Genomic DNA, 20642 nt, shown 5'->3' with positions numbered 1-20642 from the left:
ATGCATAGATAGAAGGCAAATAAGCGTTCTATGGCTTTATTTCGCTTAGTTGCTTACTCTTGAGTAGAACTGCATATTCACTCCAGGAATAAGCACCTTTGTAAAATGAGTCAAATTGAAGCAGAACACATTGTTGGAGTGTCAGAATGCATAGATAGAAGGCAAATAAGCGTTCCATGGCTTTATTTCGCTTAGTTGCTTACTCTTGAGTAGAACTGCATACTCACTCCAGGAATAAGCACCTTTGTCAAATGAGTCAAATTGAAGCAGAACACATTGTTGGAGTGTCAGAATGCATAGATAGAAGGCAAATAAGCATTCCATGGCTTTATTTCGCTTAGTTGCTTACTCTTGAGTAGAACTGCATATTCACTCCAGGAATAAGCACCTTTGTCAAATGAGTCAAATTGAAGCAGAACACATTGTTGGAGTGTCAGAATGCATAGATAGAAGGCAAATAAGCGTTCCATGGCTTTATTTCGCTTAGTTGCTTACTCTTGAGTAGAACTGCATATTCACTCCAGGAATAAGCACCTTTGTAAATAGAGTCAAATTGAAGCAGAACACATTGTTGGAGTGTCAGAATGCATAGATAGAAGGCAAATAAGCGTTCCATGGCTTTATTTCGCTTAGTTGCTTACTCTTGAGTAGAACTGCATATTCACTCCAGGAATAAGCACCTTTGTCAAATGAGTCAAATTGAAGCAGAACACCTTGTTAGAGCGTCAGAATGCATAGATAGAAGGCAAATAAGCGTTCTATGGCTTTATTTCGCTTAGTTGCTTACTCTTGAGTAGAACTGCATGTTCACTCCAGGAATAAGCACGTTTGTAGAATGAGTCAAATTGAAGCACAACACATTGTTGGAGTGTCAGAATGCATAGATAGAAGGCAAATAAGCGTTCCATGGCTTTATTTCGCTTAGTTGCTTACTCTTGAGTAGAACTGCATATTCACTCCAGGAATAAGCACCTTTGTAAAATGAGTCAAATTGAAGCAGAACACATTGTTGGAGTGTCAGAATGCATAGATAGAAGGCACATAAGCGTTCCATGGCTTTATTTCGCTTAGTTGCTTACTCTTGAGTAGAACTGCATATTCACTCCAGGAATAAGCACCTTTGTCAAATGAGTCAAATTGAAGCAGAACACATTGTTGGAGTGTCAGAATGCATAGATAGAAGGCAAATAAGCGTTCCATGGCTTTATTTCGCTTAGTTGCTTACTCTTGAGTAGAACTGCATATTCACTCCAGGAATAAGCACCTTAGTAAAATGAGTCAAATTGAAGCAGAACACATTGTTGGAGTGTCAGAATGCATAGATACAAGACAGATAAGCGATCTATTGGTTTTTTCCACTTATTTGCTTTCTCTTGAGTAGAACTGCATGTTCTTTCCAGAAACAAGCAACTACCTAAAATTAGCCATAATGAAGTGAAACACATTGTTGGTGTGTCAGAATGCATAGATAGAAGACAAATAAGCGTTCTATTGGTTTTTTCCACTTGCTTGCTTTCCCTTGAGTAGAACTGCATGTTCACTCCAGAAACAAGCAACTACCTAAAATAAGCAAAAATGAAGTGACATTGTTGGTCTGCCAGAATGCATAGATACAAGACAAATAAGCGATCTATTGGTTTTTTCCACTTACTTGCTTTCTCTTGAGTAGAACTGCATGTTCTTTCCAGAAACAAGCAACTACCTAAAATAAGCCATAATGAAGTGAAACACATTGTTGGTGTGTCAGAATGCATAGATAGAAGACAAATAAGCGTTCTATTGGTTTTTTCCACTTACTTGCTTTCCCTTGAGTAGAACTGCATGTTCACTCCAGAAAGAAGCACCTTTGTAAAATGAGCCAAATTGAAGCAAAACACATTGTTGGAGTGTCAGAATGCATAGATAGAAGACAAATAAGCGTTCTATTGGTTTCTTTCGCTTACTTGCTTTCTCTTGAATAGAACTGCATGTTCACTCCAGAAACACGCAACTACCTAAAATAAGCCAAAATGAAGTGACATTGTTGGTGTGTCTGAATGCATAGATCATAGAATCATAGAGTTGGAAGAGACCACAAGGGCCATCCAGTCCAACCCCCTGCCAAGCAGGAAACACCATCAAAGCATTCCTGACAGATGGCTGTCAAGCCTCTGCTTAAAGACCTCCAAAGAAGGAGACTCCACCACACTCCTTGGCAGCAAATTCCACTGCCGAACAGCTCTTACTGTCAGGAAGTTCTTCCTAATGTTTAGGTGGAATTTTCTTTCTTGTAGTTTGAATCCGTTGCTCCGTGTCCGCTTCTCTGGAGCAGCAGAAAACAACCTTTCTCCCTCCTTTATATGACATCCTTTTATATATTTGAACATGGCTATCATATCACCCCTTAACCTTCTCTTCTCCAGGCTAAACATACCCAGCTCCCTAAGCCGTTCCTCATAAGGCATCGTTTCCAGGCCTTTGACCATTTTGGTTGCCCTCTTCTGGACACGTTCCAGCTTATCAGTATCCTTCTTGAACTGTGGTGCCCAGAACTGGACACAATACTCCAGGTGAGGTCTGACCAGAGCAGAATACAGTGGTACTATTACTTCCCTTGATCTAGATGCTATACTCCTATTGATGCAGCCCAGAATTGCATTGGCTTTTTTAGCTGCTGCATCACACTGCTGACTCATGTCAAGTTTGTGGTCAACCAAAACTCCTAGATCCTTTTCACATGTACTGCTCTCAAGCCAGGTGTCTCCCATCCTGTATTTGTGCCTTTCATTTTTTTTGCCCAAGTGTAGTACTTTACATTTCTCCTTGTTAAAATTCATCTTGTTTGCTTTGGCCCAGTTGTCTAATCTGTTAAGGTCATTCTGAAGTGTGATCCTGTCCTCTGGGGTGTTAGCCACCCCTCCCAACTTGGTGTCATCTGCAAACTTGCTCAGGATTCCCTCAAGCCCATCATCCAAGTCATTGATAAAGATGTTGAACAAGACTGGGCCCAAGACAGAACCCTGTGGCACCCTACTAGTCACTACTCTCCAGGATGAGGAGGAGCCATTGATGAGCACCCTTTGGGTTCGGTCAGTAATCCAGCTACAAATCCACTGAATGGTAGCATTGTCTAGCCCACATTTTACCAGCTTCTGTACAAGAATATCATGGGGCACCTTGTCAAAGGCCTTGCTGAAATCAAGATAGGCTACATCCACAGCGTTCCCTTCATCTACCAGGCTTGTAATTCTGTCAAAAAATGAGATCAGATTAGTCTGACATGACTTATTTTTCAGGAACCCATGCTGACTTTTAGTGATCACAGAGTTTCTTTCTAGGTGCTCACAGACTGTTTGCTTAATGATCTGCTCTAGAATCTTTCCTGGTATTGATGTCAGGCTGACTGGGCGGTAATTGTTTGGGTCCTCTCTTTTCCCCTTTTTGAAAATAGGGACAACATTTGCCCTCCTCCAGTCTGCTGGAACTTCGCCTGTTCTCCAGGAATTTTCAAAGATTATTGCCAGTGGTTCTGAAATCACCTCTGCCAGTTCTTTTAATACTCTTGGATGTAGTTCATCTTGCCCTGGAGACTTGAATACATCTAAACTAGCCAAGTATTCTTGTACTACCTCCTTACTTATTCTGGGCTGTGTTTCCCCTGCTGAATCATCTGCTCCATATTCTTCAGGTCGGGCGTTGTTTTCTTTCTTGGAGAAGACTGAGGCAAAGAAGGCATTGAGGAGTTCTGCCCTTTCTCTGTCCCCTGTTTGCATTTCACCATCTTCTCCTCTGAGTGACCCCACTGTTTCCTTGTTTTTCCTTTTGCTACGGACATACCCATAAAAGCCCTTTTTGTTGCTTTTAACCTCTCTGGCGAGCCTGAGTTCATTCTGTGCTTTAGCTTTTCTGACTTTGTCTCTACACGTGCTGGCTATATGTTTGAATTCCTCTCTGGAGATTTCCCCCCTTTTCCATTTTTTGTACATATCCCTTTTAAATCTTAACTCAGTCAAAAGTTCTTTAGATAGCCAGCCTGGCTTCTTTAGGCACCTTCCATGTTTCCGTCTCATTGGTATTGCCTGAAGTTGTGCTTTTAATATCTCCCTTTTAACAAACTCCCAACCATCATGAACTCCCTTCCCTTTTAGTATTACTGTCCATGGGATTTCACCCAGCGTTTCCCTAAGTTTTCTGAAGTCGGCTTTCTTAAAGTCTAGAATTTGGACCTTAGTATGCTTGGTTGCTCCTTTCCGCTGGATAATAAGATACAAGACAAATAAGCGTTCTATTGGTTTCTTTCACTTACTTGCTTCCTCTTGAGTAGAACTGCATGTTCATTCCAGAAACAAGCAACTACCTAAAATAAGCCAAATTGAAGTGAAACACATTGTTGGTGTGGCATAATGCATAGATACAAGACAAAGAAGCGTTCTATTGGATTCTTTAACCTACTTGCTTTCTCTTGAGTAGAACTGCATGTTCACTCCAGAAACACGTAACTACCTAAAATAAGCCCAAATGAAGTGACATTGTTGGTGTGCCAGAATGCATAGATACAAGACAAATAAGCGATCTATTGGTTTTTTCCACTTACTTGCTTTCCCTTGAGTAGAACTGCATGTTCACTCCAGAAAGAAGCACCTTTGTAAAATGAGCCAAATTGAAGCAAAACACATTGTTGGAGTGTCAGAATGCAGAGAAAGAAGAGAAATAAGCGTTCCATACGTTTATTTCGCTTAGTTGCTTACTCTTGAGTAGAACTGCATATTCACTCCAGGAATAAGCACATTTATAAAATGAGTCAAATTGAAGCAGAACACATTGTTGGAGTGTCAGAATGCATAGATAGAAGGCAAATAAGCGTTCCATGGCTTTATTTCGCTTAGTTGCTTACTCTTGAGTAGAACTGCATATTCACTCCAGGAATAAGCACCTTTGTAAAATGAGTCAAATTGAAGCAAAACACATTGTTGGAGTGTCAGAATGCATAGATAGAAGGCAAATAAGCGTTCTATGGCTTTATTTCGCTTAGTTGCTTACTCTTGAGTAGAACTGCATATTCACTCCAGGAATAAGCACCTTTGTAAATAGAGTCAAATTGAAGCAGAACACATTGTTGGAGTGTCGGAATGCATAGATAGAAGGCAAATAAGCGTTCCATGGCTTTATTTCGCTTAGTTACTTACTCTTGAGTAGAACTGCATGTTCACTCCAGGAATAATCACGTTTGTAAAATGAGTCAAATTGAAGCAGAACACATTGTTGGAGTGTCAGAATGCATAGATAGAAGGCAAATAAGCGTTCTATGGCTTTATTTCGCTTAGTTGCTTACTCTTGAGTAGAACTGCATATTCACTCCAGGAATAAGCACCTTTGTAAATAGAGTCAAATTGAAGCAGAACACATTGTTGGAGTGTCAGAATGCATAGATAGAATTCACATAAGCGTTCCATGGCTTTATTTCGCTTAGTTGCTTACTCTTGAGTAGAACTGCATATTCACTCCACGAATAAGCACCTTTGTAAAATGAGTCAAATTGAAGCAAAACACATTGTTGGAGTGTCAGAATGCATAGATAGAAGGCAAATAAGCGTTCCATGGCTTTATTTCGCTTAGTTGCTTACTCTTGAGTAGAACTGCATATTCACTCCAGGAATAAGCACCTTTGTAAAATGAGTCAAATTGAAGCAAAACACATTGTTGGAGTGTCAGAATGCATAGATAGAAGGCAAATAAGCGTTCTATGGCTTTATTTCGCTTAGTTGCTTACTCTTGAGTAGAACTGCATATTCACTCCAGGAATAAGCACCTTTGTATAATGAGTCAAATTGAAGCAGAACACATTGTTGGAGTGTCAGAATGCATAGATAGAAGGCACATAAGCGTTCCATGGCTTTATTTCGCTTAGTTGCTTACTCTTGAGTAGAACTGCATATTCACTCCAGGAATAAGCACCTTTGTAAAATGAGTCAAATTGAAGCAAAACACATTGTTGGAGTGTCAGAATGCATAGATAGAAGGCAAATAAGCGTTCCATGGCTTTATTTCGCTTAGTTGCTTACTCTTGAGTAGAACTGCATATTCACTCCTGGAATAAGCACCTTTGTAAAATGAGTCAAATTGAAGCAGAACACATTGTTGGAGTGTCAGAATGCATAGATAGAAGGCAAATAAGCGTTCTATGGCTTTATTTCGCTTAGTTGCTTGCTCTTGAGTAGAACTGCATGTTCACTCCAGGAATAAGCACGTTTGTAGAATGAGTCAAATTGAAGCACAACACATTGTTGGAGTGTCAGAATGCATAGATAGAAGGCAAATAAGCGTTCCATGGCTTTATTTCGCTTAGTTGCTTACTCTTGAATAGAACTGCATATTCACTCCAGGAATAAGCACCTTTGTAAAATGAGTCAAATTGAAGCAAAACACATTGTTGGAGTCTCAGAATGCATAGATAGAAGGCAAATAAGCGTTCCATGGCTTTATTTCGCTTAGTTGCTTACTCTTGAGTAGAACTGCATATTCACTCCAGGAATAAGCACCTTTGTAAAATGAGTCAAATTGAAGCAAAACACATTGTTGGAGTGTCAGAATGCATAGATAGAAGGCAAATAAGCGTTCCATGGCTTTATTTCGCTTAGTTGCTTACTCTTGAGTAGAACTGCATGTTCACTCCAGGAATAAGCACGTTTGTAGAATGAGTCAAATTGAAGCACAACACATTGTTGGAGTGTCAGAATGCATAGATAGAAGGCAAATAAGCGTTCCATGGCTTTATTTCGCTTAGTTGCTTACTCTTGAGTAGAACTGCATATTCACTCCAGGAATAAGCACCTTTGTCAAATGAGTCAAATTGAAGCAAAACACATTGTTGGAGTGTCAGAATGCATAGATAGAAGGCAAATAAGCGTTCCATGGCTTTATTTCGCTTAGTTGCTTACTCTGGAGTAGAACTGCATATTCACTCCAGGAATAAGCACGTTTGTAGAATGAGTCAAATTGAAGCACAACACATTGTTGGAGTGTCAGAATGCATAGATTGAAGGCAAATAAGCGTTCCATGGCTTTATTTCGCTTAGTTGCTTACTCTTGAGTAGAACTGCATATTCACTCCAGGAATAAGCACCTTTGTAAAATGAGTCAAATTGAAGCAAAACACATTGTTGGAGTGTCAGAATGCATAGGTAGAAGGCAAATAAGCGTTCCATGGCTTTATTTCGCTTAGTTGCTTACTCTTGAGTAGAACTGCATATTCACTCCAGGAATAAGCACCTTTGTAAAATGAGTCAAATTGAAGCAAAACACATTGTTGGAGTGTCAGAATGCATAGATAGAAGGCAAATAAGCGTTCCATGGCTTTATTTCGCTTAGTTGCTTACTCTTGAGTAGAACTGCATATTCACTCCTGGAATAAGCACCTTTGTAAAATGAGTCAAATTGAAGCAGAACACATTGTTGGAGTGTCAGAATGCATAGATAGAAGGCAAATAAGCGTTCTATGGCTTTATTTCGCTTAGTTGCTTACTCTTGAGTAGAACTGCATGTTCACTCCAGGAATAAGCACGTTTGTAGAATGAGTCAAATTGAAGCACAACACATTGTTGGAGTGTCAGAATGCATAGATAGAAGGCAAATAAGCGTTCTATGGCTTTATTTCGCTTAGTTGCTTACTCTTGAGTAGAACTGCATAATCACTCCAGGAATAAGCACCTTTGTAAAATGAGTTAAATTGAAGCAGAACACATTGTTGGAGTGTCAGAATGCATAGATAGAAGGCAAATAAGCGTTCCATGGCTTTATTTCGCTTAGTTGCTTACTCTTGAGTAGAACTGCATATTCACTCCAGGAATAAGCACCTTTGTAAAATGAGTCAAATTGAAGCACAACACATTGTTGGAGTGTCAGAATGCATAGATAGAAGGCAAATAAGCGTTCCATGGCTTTATTTCGCTTAGTTGCTTACTCTTGAGTAGAACTGCATATTCACTCCAGGAATAAGCACCTTTGTAAAATGAGTCAAATTGAAGCAAAACACATTGTTGGAGTCTCAGAATGCATAGATAGAAGGCAAATAAGCGTTCCATGGCTTTATTTCGCTTAGTTGCTTACTCTTGAGTAGAACTGCATATTCACTCCAGGAATAAGCACCTTTGTAAAATGAGTCAAATTGAAGCAGAACACATTGTTGGAGTGTCAGAATGCATAGATAGAAGGCAAATAAGCGTTCTATGGCTTTATTTCGCTTAGTTGCTTACTCTTGAGTAGAACTGCATAATCACTCCAGGAATAAGCACCTTTGTAAAATGAGTTAAATTGAAGCAGAACACATTGTTGGAGTGTCAGAATGCATAGATAGAAGGCAAATAAGCGTTCCATGGCTTTATTTCGCTTAGTTGCTTACTCTTGAGTAGAACTGCATATTCACTCCAGGAATAAGCACCTTTGTAAAATGAGTCAAATTGAAGCACAACACATTGTTGGAGTGTCAGAATGCATAGATAGAAGGCAAATAAGCGTTCCATGGCTTTATTTCGCTTAGTTGCTTACTCTTGAGTAGAACTGCATATTCACTCCAGGAATAAGCACCTTTGTAAAATGAGTCAAATTGAAGCAAAACACATTGTTGGAGTCTCAGAATGCATAGATAGAAGGCAAATAAGCGTTCCATGGCTTTATTTCGCTTAGTTGCTTACTCTTGAGTAGAACTGCATATTCACTCCAGGAATAAGCACCTTTGTAAAATGAGTCAAATTGAAGCAAAACACATTGTTGGAGTGTCAGAATGCATAGATAGAAGGCAAATAAGCGTTCCATGGCTTTATTTCGCTTAGTTGCTTACTCTTGAGTAGAACTGCATATTCACTCCAGGAATAAGCACCTTTGTAAAATGAGTCAAATTGAAGCAGAACACATTGTTGGAGTGTCAGAATGCATAGATAGAAGGCAAATAAGCGTTCTATGGCTTTATTTCGCTTAGTTGCTTACTCTTGAGTAGAACTGCATATTCACTCCAGGAATAAGCACCTTTGTAAATAGAGTCAAATTGAAGCAGAACACATTGTTGGAGTGTCAGAATGCAGAGAAAGAAGAGAAATAAGCGTTCCATACGTTTATTTCGCTTAGTTGCTTACTCTTGAGTAGAACTGCATATTCACTCCAGGAATAAGCACCTTTATAAAATGAGTCAAATTGAAGCAGAACACATTGTTGGAGTGTCAGAATGCATAGATAGAAGGCAAATAAGCGTTCCATGGCTTTATTTCGCTTAGTTGCTTACTCTTGAGTAGAACTGCATATTCACTCCAGGAATAAGCACCTTTGTAAAATGAGTCAAATTGAAGCAAAACACATTGTTGGAGTGTCAGAATGCATAGATAGAAGGCAAATAAGCGTTCCATGGCTTTATTTCGCTTAGTTGCTTACTCTTGAGTAGAACTGCATATTCACTCCAGGAATAAGCACCTTTGTAAATAGAGGCAAATTGAAGCAGAACACATTGTTGGAGTGTCAGAATGCATAGATAGAAGGCAAATAAGCGTTCCATGGCTTTATTTCGCTTAGTTACTTACTCTTGAGTAGAACTGCATGTTCACTCCAGGAATAATCACGTTTGTAAAATGAGTCAAATTGAAGCAGAACACATTGTTGGAGTGTCAGAATGCATAGATAGAAGGCAAATAAGCGTTCTATGGCTTTATTTCGCTTAGTTGCTTACTCTTGAGTAGAACTGCATATTCACTCCAGGAATAAGCACCTTTGTAAATAGAGTCAAATTGAAGCAGAACACATTGTTGGAGTGTCAGAATGCATAGATAGAAGGCAAATAAGCGTTCCATGGCTTTATTTCGCTTAGTTACTTACTCTTGAGTAGAACTGCATGTTCACTCCAGGAATAATCACGTTTGTAAAATGAGTCAAATTGAAGCAGAACACATTGTTGGAGTGTCAGAATGCATAGATAGAAGGCAAATAAGCGTTCTATGGCTTTATTTCGCTTAGTTGCTTACTCTTGAGTAGAACTGCATAATCACTCCAGGAATGAGCACCTTTGTAAAATGAGTTAAATTGAAGCAGAACACATTGTTGGAGTGTCAGAATGCATAGATAGAAGGCAAATAAGCGTTCCATGGCTTTATTTCGCTTAGTTGCTTACTCTTGAGTAGAACTGCATATTCACTCCAGGAATAAGCACCTTTGTAAAATGAGTCAAATTGAAGCACAACACATTGTTGGAGTGTCAGAATGCATAGATAGAAGGCAAATAAGCGTTCCATGGCTTTATTTCGCTTAGTTGCTTACTCTTGAGTAGAACTGCATATTCACTCCAGGAATAAGCACCTTTGTAAAATGAGTCAAATTGAAGCAAAACACATTGTTGGAGTGTCAGAATGCATAGATAGAAGGCAAATAAGCGTTCTATGGCTTTATTTCGCTTAGTTGCTTACTCTTGAGTAGAACTGCATAATCACTCCAGGAATAAGCACCTTTGTAAAATGAGTTAAATTGAAGCAGAACACATTGTTGGAGTGTCAGAATGCATAGATAGAAGGCAAATAAGCGTTCCATGGCTTTATTTCGCTTAGTTGCTTACTCTTGAGTAGAACTGCATATTCACTCCAGGAATAAGCACCTTTGTAAAATGAGTCAAATTGAAGCACAACACATTGTTGGAGTGTCAGAATGCATAGATAGAAGGCAAATAAGCGTTCCATGGCTTTATTTCGCTTAGTTGCTTACTCTTGAGTAGAACTGCATATTCACTCCAGGAATAAGCACCTTTGTAAAATGAGTCAAATTGAAGCAAAACACATTGTTGGAGTCTCAGAATGCATAGATAGAAGGCAAATAAGCGTTCCATGGCTTTATTTCGCTTAGTTGCTTACTCTTGAGTAGAACTGCATATTCACTCCAGGAATAAGCACCTTTGTAAAATGAGTCAAATTGAAGCAAAACACATTGTTGGAGTGTCAGAATGCATAGATAGAAGGCAAATAAGCGTTCCATGGCTTTATTTGGCTTAGTTGCTTACTCTTGAGTAGAACTGCATATTCACTCCAGGAATAAGCACCTTTGTAAAATGAGTCAAATTGAAGCAGAACACATTGTTGGAGTGTCAGAATGCATAGATAGAAGGCAAATAAGCGTTCTATGGCTTTATTTCGCTTAGTTGCTTACTCTTGAGTAGAACTGCATATTCACTCCAGGAATAAGCACCTTTGTAAATAGAGTCAAATTGAAGCAGAACACATTGTTGGAGTGTCAGAATGCATAGATAGAAGGCAAATAAGCGTTCCATGGCTTTATTTCGCTTAGTTACTTACTCTTGAGTAGAACTGCATGTTCACTCCAGGAATAATCACGTTTGTAAAATGAGTCAAATTGAAGCAGAACACATTGTTGGAGTGTCAGAATGCATAGATAGAAGGCAAATAAGCGTTCTATGGCTTTATTTCGCTTAGTTGCTTACTCTTGAGTAGAACTGCATAATCACTCCAGGAATGAGCACCTTTGTAAAATGAGTTAAATTGAAGCAGAACACATTGTTGGAGTGTCAGAATGCATAGATAGAAGGCAAATAAGCGTTCCATGGCTTTATTTCGCTTAGTTGCTTACTCTTGAGTAGAACTGCATATTCACTCCAGGAATAAGCACCTTTGTAAAATGAGTCAAATTGAAGCACAACACATTGTTGGAGTGTCAGAATGCATAGATAGAAGGCAAATAAGCGTTCCATGGCTTTATTTCGCTTAGTTGCTTACTCTTGAGTAGAACTGCATATTCACTCCAGGAATAAGCACCTTTGTAAAATGAGTCAAATTGAAGCAAAACACATTGTTGGAGTGTCAGAATGCATAGATAGAAGGCAAATAAGCGTTCTATGGCTTTATTTCGCTTAGTTGCTTACTCTTGAGTAGAACTGCATAATCACTCCAGGAATAAGCACCTTTGTAAAATGAGTTAAATTGAAGCAGAACACATTGTTGGAGTGTCAGAATGCATAGATAGAAGGCAAATAAGCGTTCCATGGCTTTATTTCGCTTAGTTGCTTACTCTTGAGTAGAACTGCATATTCACTCCAGGAATAAGCACCTTTGTAAAATGAGTCAAATTGAAGCACAACACATTGTTGGAGTGTCAGAATGCATAGATAGAAGGCAAATAAGCGTTCCATGGCTTTATTTCGCTTAGTTGCTTACTCTTGAGTAGAACTGCATATTCACTCCAGGAATAAGCACCTTTGTAAAATGAGTCAAATTGAAGCAAAACACATTGTTGGAGTCTCAGAATGCATAGATAGAAGGCAAATAAGCGTTCCATGGCTTTATTTCGCTTAGTTGCTTACTCTTGAGTAGAACTGCATATTCACTCCAGGAATAAGCACCTTTGTAAAATGAGTCAAATTGAAGCAAAACACATTGTTGGAGTGTCAGAATGCATAGATAGAAGGCAAATAAGCGTTCCATGGCTTTATTTGGCTTAGTTGCTTACTCTTGAGTAGAACTGCATATTCACTCCAGGAATAAGCACCTTTGTAAAATGAGTCAAATTGAAGCAGAACACATTGTTGGAGTGTCAGAATGCATAGATAGAAGGCAAATAAGCGTTCTATGGCTTTATTTCGCTTAGTTGCTTACTCTTGAGTAGAACTGCATATTCACTCCAGGAATAAGCACCTTTGTAAATAGAGTCAAATTGAAGCAGAACACATTGTTGGAGTGTCAGAATGCATAGATAGAAGGCAAATAAGCGTTCCATGGCTTTATTTCGCTTAGTTACTTACTCTTGAGTAGAACTGCATGTTCACTCCAGGAATAATCACGTTTGTAAAATGAGTCAAATTGAAGCAGAACACATTGTTGGAGTGTCAGAATGCATAGATAGAAGGCAAATAAGCGTTCTATGGCTTTATTTCGCTTAGTTGCTTACTCTTGAGTAGAACTGCATAATCACTCCAGGAATGAGCACCTTTGTAAAATGAGTTAAATTGAAGCAGAACACATTGTTGGAGTGTCAGAATGCATAGATAGAAGGCAAATAAGCGTTCCATGGCTTTATTTCGCTTAGTTGCTTACTCTTGAGTAGAACTGCATATTCACTCCAGGAATAAGCACCTTTGTAAAATGAGTCAAATTGAAGCACAACACATTGTTGGAGTGTCAGAATGCATAGATAGAAGGCAAATAAGCGTTCCATGGCTTTATTTCGCTTAGTTGCTTACTCTTGAGTAGAACTGCATATTCACTCCAGGAATAAGCACCTTTGTAAAATGAGTCAAATTGAAGCAAAACACATTGTTGGAGTGTCAGAATGCATAGATAGAAGGCAAATAAGCGTTCTATGGCTTTATTTCGCTTAGTTGCTTACTCTTGAGTAGAACTGCATAATCACTCCAGGAATAAGCACCTTTGTAAAATGAGTTAAATTGAAGCAGAACACATTGTTGGAGTGTCAGAATGCATAGATAGAAGGCAAATAAGCGTTCCATGGCTTTATTTCGCTTAGTTGCTTACTCTTGAGTAGAACTGCATATTCACTCCAGGAATAAGCACCTTTGTAAAATGAGTCAAATTGAAGCACAACACATTGTTGGAGTGTCAGAATGCATAGATAGAAGGCAAATAAGCGTTCCATGGCTTTATTTCGCTTAGTTGCTTACTCTTGAGTAGAACTGCATATTCACTCCAGGAATAAGCACCTTTGTAAAATGAGTCAAATTGAAGCAAAACACATTGTTGGAGTCTCAGAATGCATAGATAGAAGGCAAATAAGCGTTCCATGGCTTTATTTCGCTTAGTTGCTTACTCTTGAGTAGAACTGCATATTCACTCCAGGAATAAGCACCTTTGTAAAATGAGTCAAATTGAAGCAAAACACATTGTTGGAGTGTCAGAATGCATAGATAGAAGGCAAATAAGCGTTCCATGGCTTTATTTCGCTTAGTTGCTTACTCTTGAGTAGAACTGCATAATCACTCCAGGAATAAGCACCTTTGTAAAATGAGTCAAATTGAAGCAAAACACATTGTTGGAGTGTCAGAATGCATAGATAGAAGGCAAATAAGCGTTCCATGGCTTTATTTCGCTTAGTTGCTTACTCTTGAGTAGAACTGCATATTCACTCCAGGAATAAGCACCTTTGTAAATAGAGTCAAATTGAAGCAGAACACATTGTTGGAGTGTCAGAATGCATAGATAGAAGGCAAATAAGCGTTCCATGGCTTTATTTCGCTTAGTTACTTACTCTTGAGTAGAACTGCATGTTCACTCCAGGAATAATCACGTTTGTAAAATGAGTCAAATTGAAGCAGAACACATTGTTGGAGTGTCAGAATGCATAGATAGAAGGCAAATAAGCGTTCCATGGCTTTATTTCGCTTAGTTGCTTACTCTTGAGTAGAACTGCATGTTCACTCCAGGAATAAGCACGTTTGTAGAATGAGTCAAATTGAAGCACAACACATTGTTGGAGTGTCAGAATGCATAGATAGAAGGCAAATAAGCGTTCCATGGCTTTATTTCGCTTAGTTGCTTACTCTTGAGTAGAACTGCATATTCACTCCAGGAATAAGCACCTTTGTAAAATGAGTCAAATTGAAGCAAAACACATTGTTGGAGTGTCAGAATGCATAGATAGAAGGCAAATAAGCGTTCCATGGCTTTATTTCGCTTAGTTGCTTACTCTTGAGTAGAACTGCATATTCACTCCAGGAATAAGCACCTTTGTAAAATGAGTCAAATTGAAGCAGAACACATTGTTAGAGTGTCAGAATGCATAGATAGAAGGCAAATAAGCGTTCTATGGCTTTATTTCGCTTAATTGCTTACTCTTGAGTAGAACTGCATATTCACTCCAGGAATAAGTACCTTTGTAAAATGAGTCAAATTGAAGCACAACACATTGTTGGAGTGTCAGAATGCATAGATAGAAGGCAAATAAGCGTTCTATGGCTTTATTTCGCTTAGTTGCTTACTCTTGAGTAGAACTGCATAATCACTCCAGGAATAAGCACCTTTGTAAAATGAGTTAAATTGAAGCAGAACACATTGTTGGAGTGTCAGAATGCATAGATAGAAGGCAAATAAGCGTTCCATGGCTTTATTTCGCTTAGTTGCTTACTCTTGAGTAGAACTGCATATTCACTCCAGGAATAAGCACCTTTGTAAAATGAGTCAAATTGAAGCACAACACGTTGTTGGAGTGTCAGAATGCATAGATAGAAGGCAAATAAGCGTTCCATGGCTTTATTTCGCTTAGTTGCTTACTCTTGAGTAGAACTGCATATTCACTCCAGGAATAAGCACCTTTGTAAAATGAGTCAAATTGAAGCACAACACGTTGTTGGAGTGTCAGAATGCATAGATAGAAGGCAAATAAGCGTTCCATGGCTTTATTTCGCTTAGTTGCTTACTGTTGAGTAGAACTGCATATTCACTCCAGGAATAAGCACCTTTGTAAAATGAGTCAAATTGAAGCAAAACACATTGTTGGAGTGTCAGAATGCATAGATAGAAGGCAAATAAGCGTTCCATGGCTTTATTTCGCTTAGTTGCTTACTCTTGAGTAGAACTGCATATTCACTCCAGGAATAAGCACCTTTGTCAAATGAGTCAAATTGAAGCAGAACACATTGTTGGAGTGTCAGAATGCATAGATAGAAGGCAAATAAGCATTCCATGGCTTTATTTCGCTTAGTTGCTTACTCTTGAGTAGAACTGCATATTCACTCCAGGAATAAGCACCTTTGTCAAATGAGTCAAATTGAAGCAGAACACATTGTTGGAGTGTCAGAATGCATAGATAGAAGGCAAATAAGCATTCCATGGCTTTATTTCGCTTAGTTGCTTACTCTTGAGTAGAACTGCATATTCACTCCAGGAATAAGCACCTTTGTCAAATGAGTCAAATTGAAGCAGAACACATTGTTGGAGTGTCAGAATGCATAGATAGAAGGCAGATAAGCGTTCCATGGCTTTATTTCGCTTAGTTGCTTACTCTTGAGTAAAACTGCATATTCACTCCAGGAATAAGCACCTTTGTCAAATGAGTCAAATTGAAGCAGAACACATTGTTAGAGCGTCAGAATGCATAGATTGGAGGCAAATAAGCGTTCTATGGCTTTATTTTGCTTAGTTGCTTACTCTTGAGTAGAACTGCATATTCACTCCAGGAATAAGCACCTTTGTCAAATGAGTCAAATTGAAGCAGAACACATTGTTGGAGTGTCAGAATGCATAGATAGAAGGCAAATAAGCGTTCCATGGCTTTATTTCGCTTAGTTGCTTACTCTTGAGTAGAACTGCATATTCACTCCAGGAATAAGCACCTTAGTAAAATGAGTCAAATTGAAGCAGAACACATTGTTGGAGTGTCAGAATGCATAGATACAAGACAGATAAGCGATCTATTGGTTTTTTCCACTTATTTGCTTTCTCTTGAGTAGAACTGCATGTTCTTTCCAGAAACAAGCAACTACCTAAAATAAGCCAAATTGAAGTGAAACACATTGTTGGTGTGGCATAATGCATAGATACAAGACAAAGAAGCGTTCTATTGGATTCTTTAACCTACTTGCTTTCTCTTGAGTAGAACTGCATGTTCACTCCAGAAACACGTAACTACCTAAAATATGCCCAAATGAAGTGACATTGTTGGTGTGCCAGAATGCATAGATACAAGACAAATAAGCGATCTATTGGTTTTTTCCACTTACTTGCTTTCCCTTGAGTAGAACTGCATGTTCACTCCAGAAAGAAGCACCTTTGTAAAATGAGCCAAATTGAAGCAAAACACATTGTTGGAGTGTCAGAATGCAGAGAAAGAAGAGAAATAAGCGTTCCATACGTTTATTTCGCTTAGTTGCTTACTCTTGAGTAGAACTGCATATTCACTCCAGGAATAAGCACATTTATAAAATGAGTCAAATTGAAGCAGAACACATTGTTGGAGTGTCAGAATGCATAGATAGAAGGCAAATAAGCGTTCCATGGCTTTATTTCGCTTAGTTGCTTACTCTTGAGTAGAACTGCATATTCACTCCAGGAATAAGCACCTTTGTAAAATGAGTCAAATTGAAGCAAAACACATTGTTGGAGTGTCAGAATGCATAGATAGAAGGCAAATAAGCGTTCCATGGCTTTATTTCGCTTAGTTGCTTACTCTTGAGTAGAACTGCATATTCACTCCAGGAATAAGCACCTTTGTAAATAGAGTCAAATTGAAGCAGAACACATTGTTGGAGTGTCAGAATGCATAGATAGAAGGCAAATAAGCGTTCCATGGCTTTATTTCACTTAGTTACTTACTCTTGAGTAGAACTGCATGTTCACTCCAGGAATAATCACGTTTGTAAAATGAGTCAAATTGAAGCAGAACACATTGTTGGAGTGTCAGAATGCATAGATAGAAGGCAAATAAGCGTTCTATGGCTTTATTTCGCTTAGTTGCTTACTCTTGAGTAGAACTGCATATTCACTCCAGGAATAAGCACCTTTGTAAATAGAGTCAAATTGAAGCAGAACACATTGTTGGAGTGTCAGAATGCATAGATAGAAGGCAAATAAGCGTTCCATGGCTTTATTTCGCTTAGTTACTTACTCTTGAGTAGAACTGCATGTTCACTCCAGGAATAATCACGTTTGTAAAATGAGTCAAATTGAAGCAGAACACATTGTTGGAGTGTCAGAATGCATAGATAGAAGGCAAATAAGCGTTCTATGGCTTTATTTCGCTTAGTTGCTTACTCTTGAGTAGAACTGCATAATCACTCCAGGAATAAGCACCTTTGTAAAATGAGTTAAATTGAAGCAGAACACATTGTTGGAGTGTCAGAATGCATAGATAGAAGGCAAATAAGCGTTCCATGGCTTTATTTCGCTTAGTTGCTTACTCTTGAGTAGAACTGCATATTCACTCCAGGAATAAGCACCTTTGTAAAATGAGTCAAATTGAAGCACAACACATTGTTGGAGTGTCAGAATGCATAGATAGAAGGCAAATAAGCGTTCCATGGCTTTATTTCGCTTAGTTGCTTACTCTTGAGTAGAACTGCATATTCACTCCAGGAATAAGCACCTTTGTAAAATGAGTCAAATTGAAGCAAAACACATTGTTGGAGTGTCAGAATGCATAGATAGAAGGCAAATAAGCGTTCTATGGCTTTATTTCGCTTAGTTGCTTACTCTTGAGTAGAACTGCATAATCACTCCAGGAATAAGCACCTTTGTAAAATGAGTTAAATTGAAGCAGAACACATTGTTGGAGTGTCAGAATGCATAGATAGAAGGCAAATAAGCGTTCCATGGCTTTATTTCGCTTAGTTGCTTACTCTTGAGTAGAACTGCATATTCACTCCAGGAAAAAGCACCTTTGTAAAATGAGTCAAATTGAAGCAAAACACATTGTTGGAGTGTCAGAATGCATAGATAGAAGGCAAATAAGCGTTCCATGGCTTTATTTCGCTTAGTTGCTTACTCTTGAGTAGAACTGCATATTCACTCCAGGAATAAGCACCTTTGTAAAATGAGTTAAATTGAAGCAAAACACATGGTTGGAGTGTCAGAATGCATAGATAGAAGGCAAATAACCGTTCCATGGCTTTATTTCGCTTAGTTGCTTACTCTTGAGTAGAACTGCATATTCACTCCAGGAATAAGCACCTTTGTAAAATGAGTCAAATTGAAGCAAAACACATTGTTGGAGTGTCAGAATGCATAGATAGAAGGCAAATAAGCGTTCCATGGCTTTATTTCGCTTAGTTGCTTACTCTTGAGTAGAACTGCATATTCACTCCAGGAATAAGCACCTTTGTAAAATGAGTCAAATTGAAGCAAAACACATTGTTGGAGTGTCAGAATGCATAGATAGAAGGCAAATAAGCGTTCTATGGCTTTATTTCGCTTAGTTGCTTACTCTTGAGTAGAACTGCATATTCACTCCAGGAATAAGCACCTTTGTAAAATGAGTCAAATTGAAGCAAAACACATTGTTGGAGTGTCAGGATGCATAGATAGAAGGCAAATAAGCGTTCCATGGCTTTATTTCGCTTAGTTGCTTACTCTTGAGTAGAACTGCATATTCACTCCAGGAATAAGCACCTTTGTAAAATGAGTCAAATTGAAGCAAAACACATTGTTGGAGTGTCAGAATGCATAGATAGAAGGCAAATAAGCGTTCCATGGCTTTATTTCGCTTAGTTGCTTACTCTTGAGTAGAACTGCATATTCACTCCAGGAATAAGCACCTTTGTAAATAGAGTCAAATTGAAGCAGAACACATTGTTGGAGTGTCAGAATGCATAGATAGAAGGCAAATAAGCGTTCCATGGCTTTATTTCGCTTAATTACTTACTCTTGAGTAGAACTGCATGTTCACTCCAGGAATAATCACGTTTGTAAAATGAGTCAAATTGAAGCAGAACACATTGTTGGAGTGTCAGAATGCATAGATAGAAGGCAAATAAGCGTTCCATGGCTTTATTTCGCTTAGTTGCTTACTCTTGAGTAGAACTGCATATTCACTCCAGGAATAAGCACCTTTGTAAAATGAGTCAAATTGAAGCAAAACACATTGTTGGAGTGTCAGAATGCATAGATAGAAGGCAAATAAGCGTTCCATGGCTTTATTTCGCTTAGTTGCTTACTCTTGAGTAGAACTGCATATTCACTCCAGGAATAAGCACCTTTGTAAAATGAGTCAAATTGAAGCAGAACACATTGTTAGAGTGTCAGAATGCATAGATAGAAGGCAAATAAGCGTTCTATGGCTTTATTTCGCTTAATTGCTTACTCTTGAGTAGAACTGCATATTCACTCCAGGAATAAGTACCTTTGTAAAATGTGTCAAATTGAAGCACAACACATTGTTGGAGTGTCAGAATGCATAGATATAAGGCAAATAAGCGTTCCATGGCTTTATTTTGCTTAGTTGCTTACTCTTGTGTAGAACTGCATATTCACTCCAGGAATAAGCACCTTTGTAAAATGAGTCAAATTGAAGAAGAACACATTGTTAGAGTGTCAGAATGCATAGATAGAAGGCAAATAAGCGTTCTATGGCTTTATTTCGCTTAGTTGCTTACTCTTGAGTAGAACTGCATATTCACTCCAGGAATAAGCACCTTTGTAAAATGAGTCAAATTGAAGCAGAACACATTGTTGGAGTCTCAGAATGCATAGATAGAAGGCAAATAAGCGTTCCATGGCTTTATTTCGCTTAGTTGCTTACTCTTGAGTAGAACTGCATATTCACTCCAGGAATAAGCACCTTTGTCAAATGAGTCAAATTGAAGCAGAACACATTGTTGGAGTGTCAGAATGCATAGATAGAAGGCAAATAAGCATTCCATGGCTTTATTTCGCTTAGTTGCTTACTCTTGAGTAGAACTGCATATTCACTCCAGGAATAAGCACCTTTGTCAAATGAGTCAAATTGAAGCAGAACACATTGTTGGAGTGTCAGAATGCATAGATAGAAGGCAAATAAGCATTCCATGGCTTTATTTCGCTTAGTTGCTTACTCTTGAGTAGAACTGCATATTCACTCCAGGAATAAGCACCTTTGTAAAATGAGTCAAATTGAAGCAGAACACATTGTTGGAGTGTCAGAATGCATAGATAGAAGGCAGATAAGCGTTCCATGGCTTTATTTCGCTTAGTTGCTTACTCTTG

This window comes from Zootoca vivipara, chromosome 1, assembly GCF_963506605.1.
Source record: "Zootoca vivipara chromosome 1, rZooViv1.1, whole genome shotgun sequence".
Classification (NCBI taxonomy): Eukaryota; Metazoa; Chordata; class Lepidosauria; order Squamata; family Lacertidae; genus Zootoca; species Zootoca vivipara.
The sequence above is the reverse complement of the archived record's forward strand: the minus strand, read 5'-3'. Positions refer to the sequence as shown.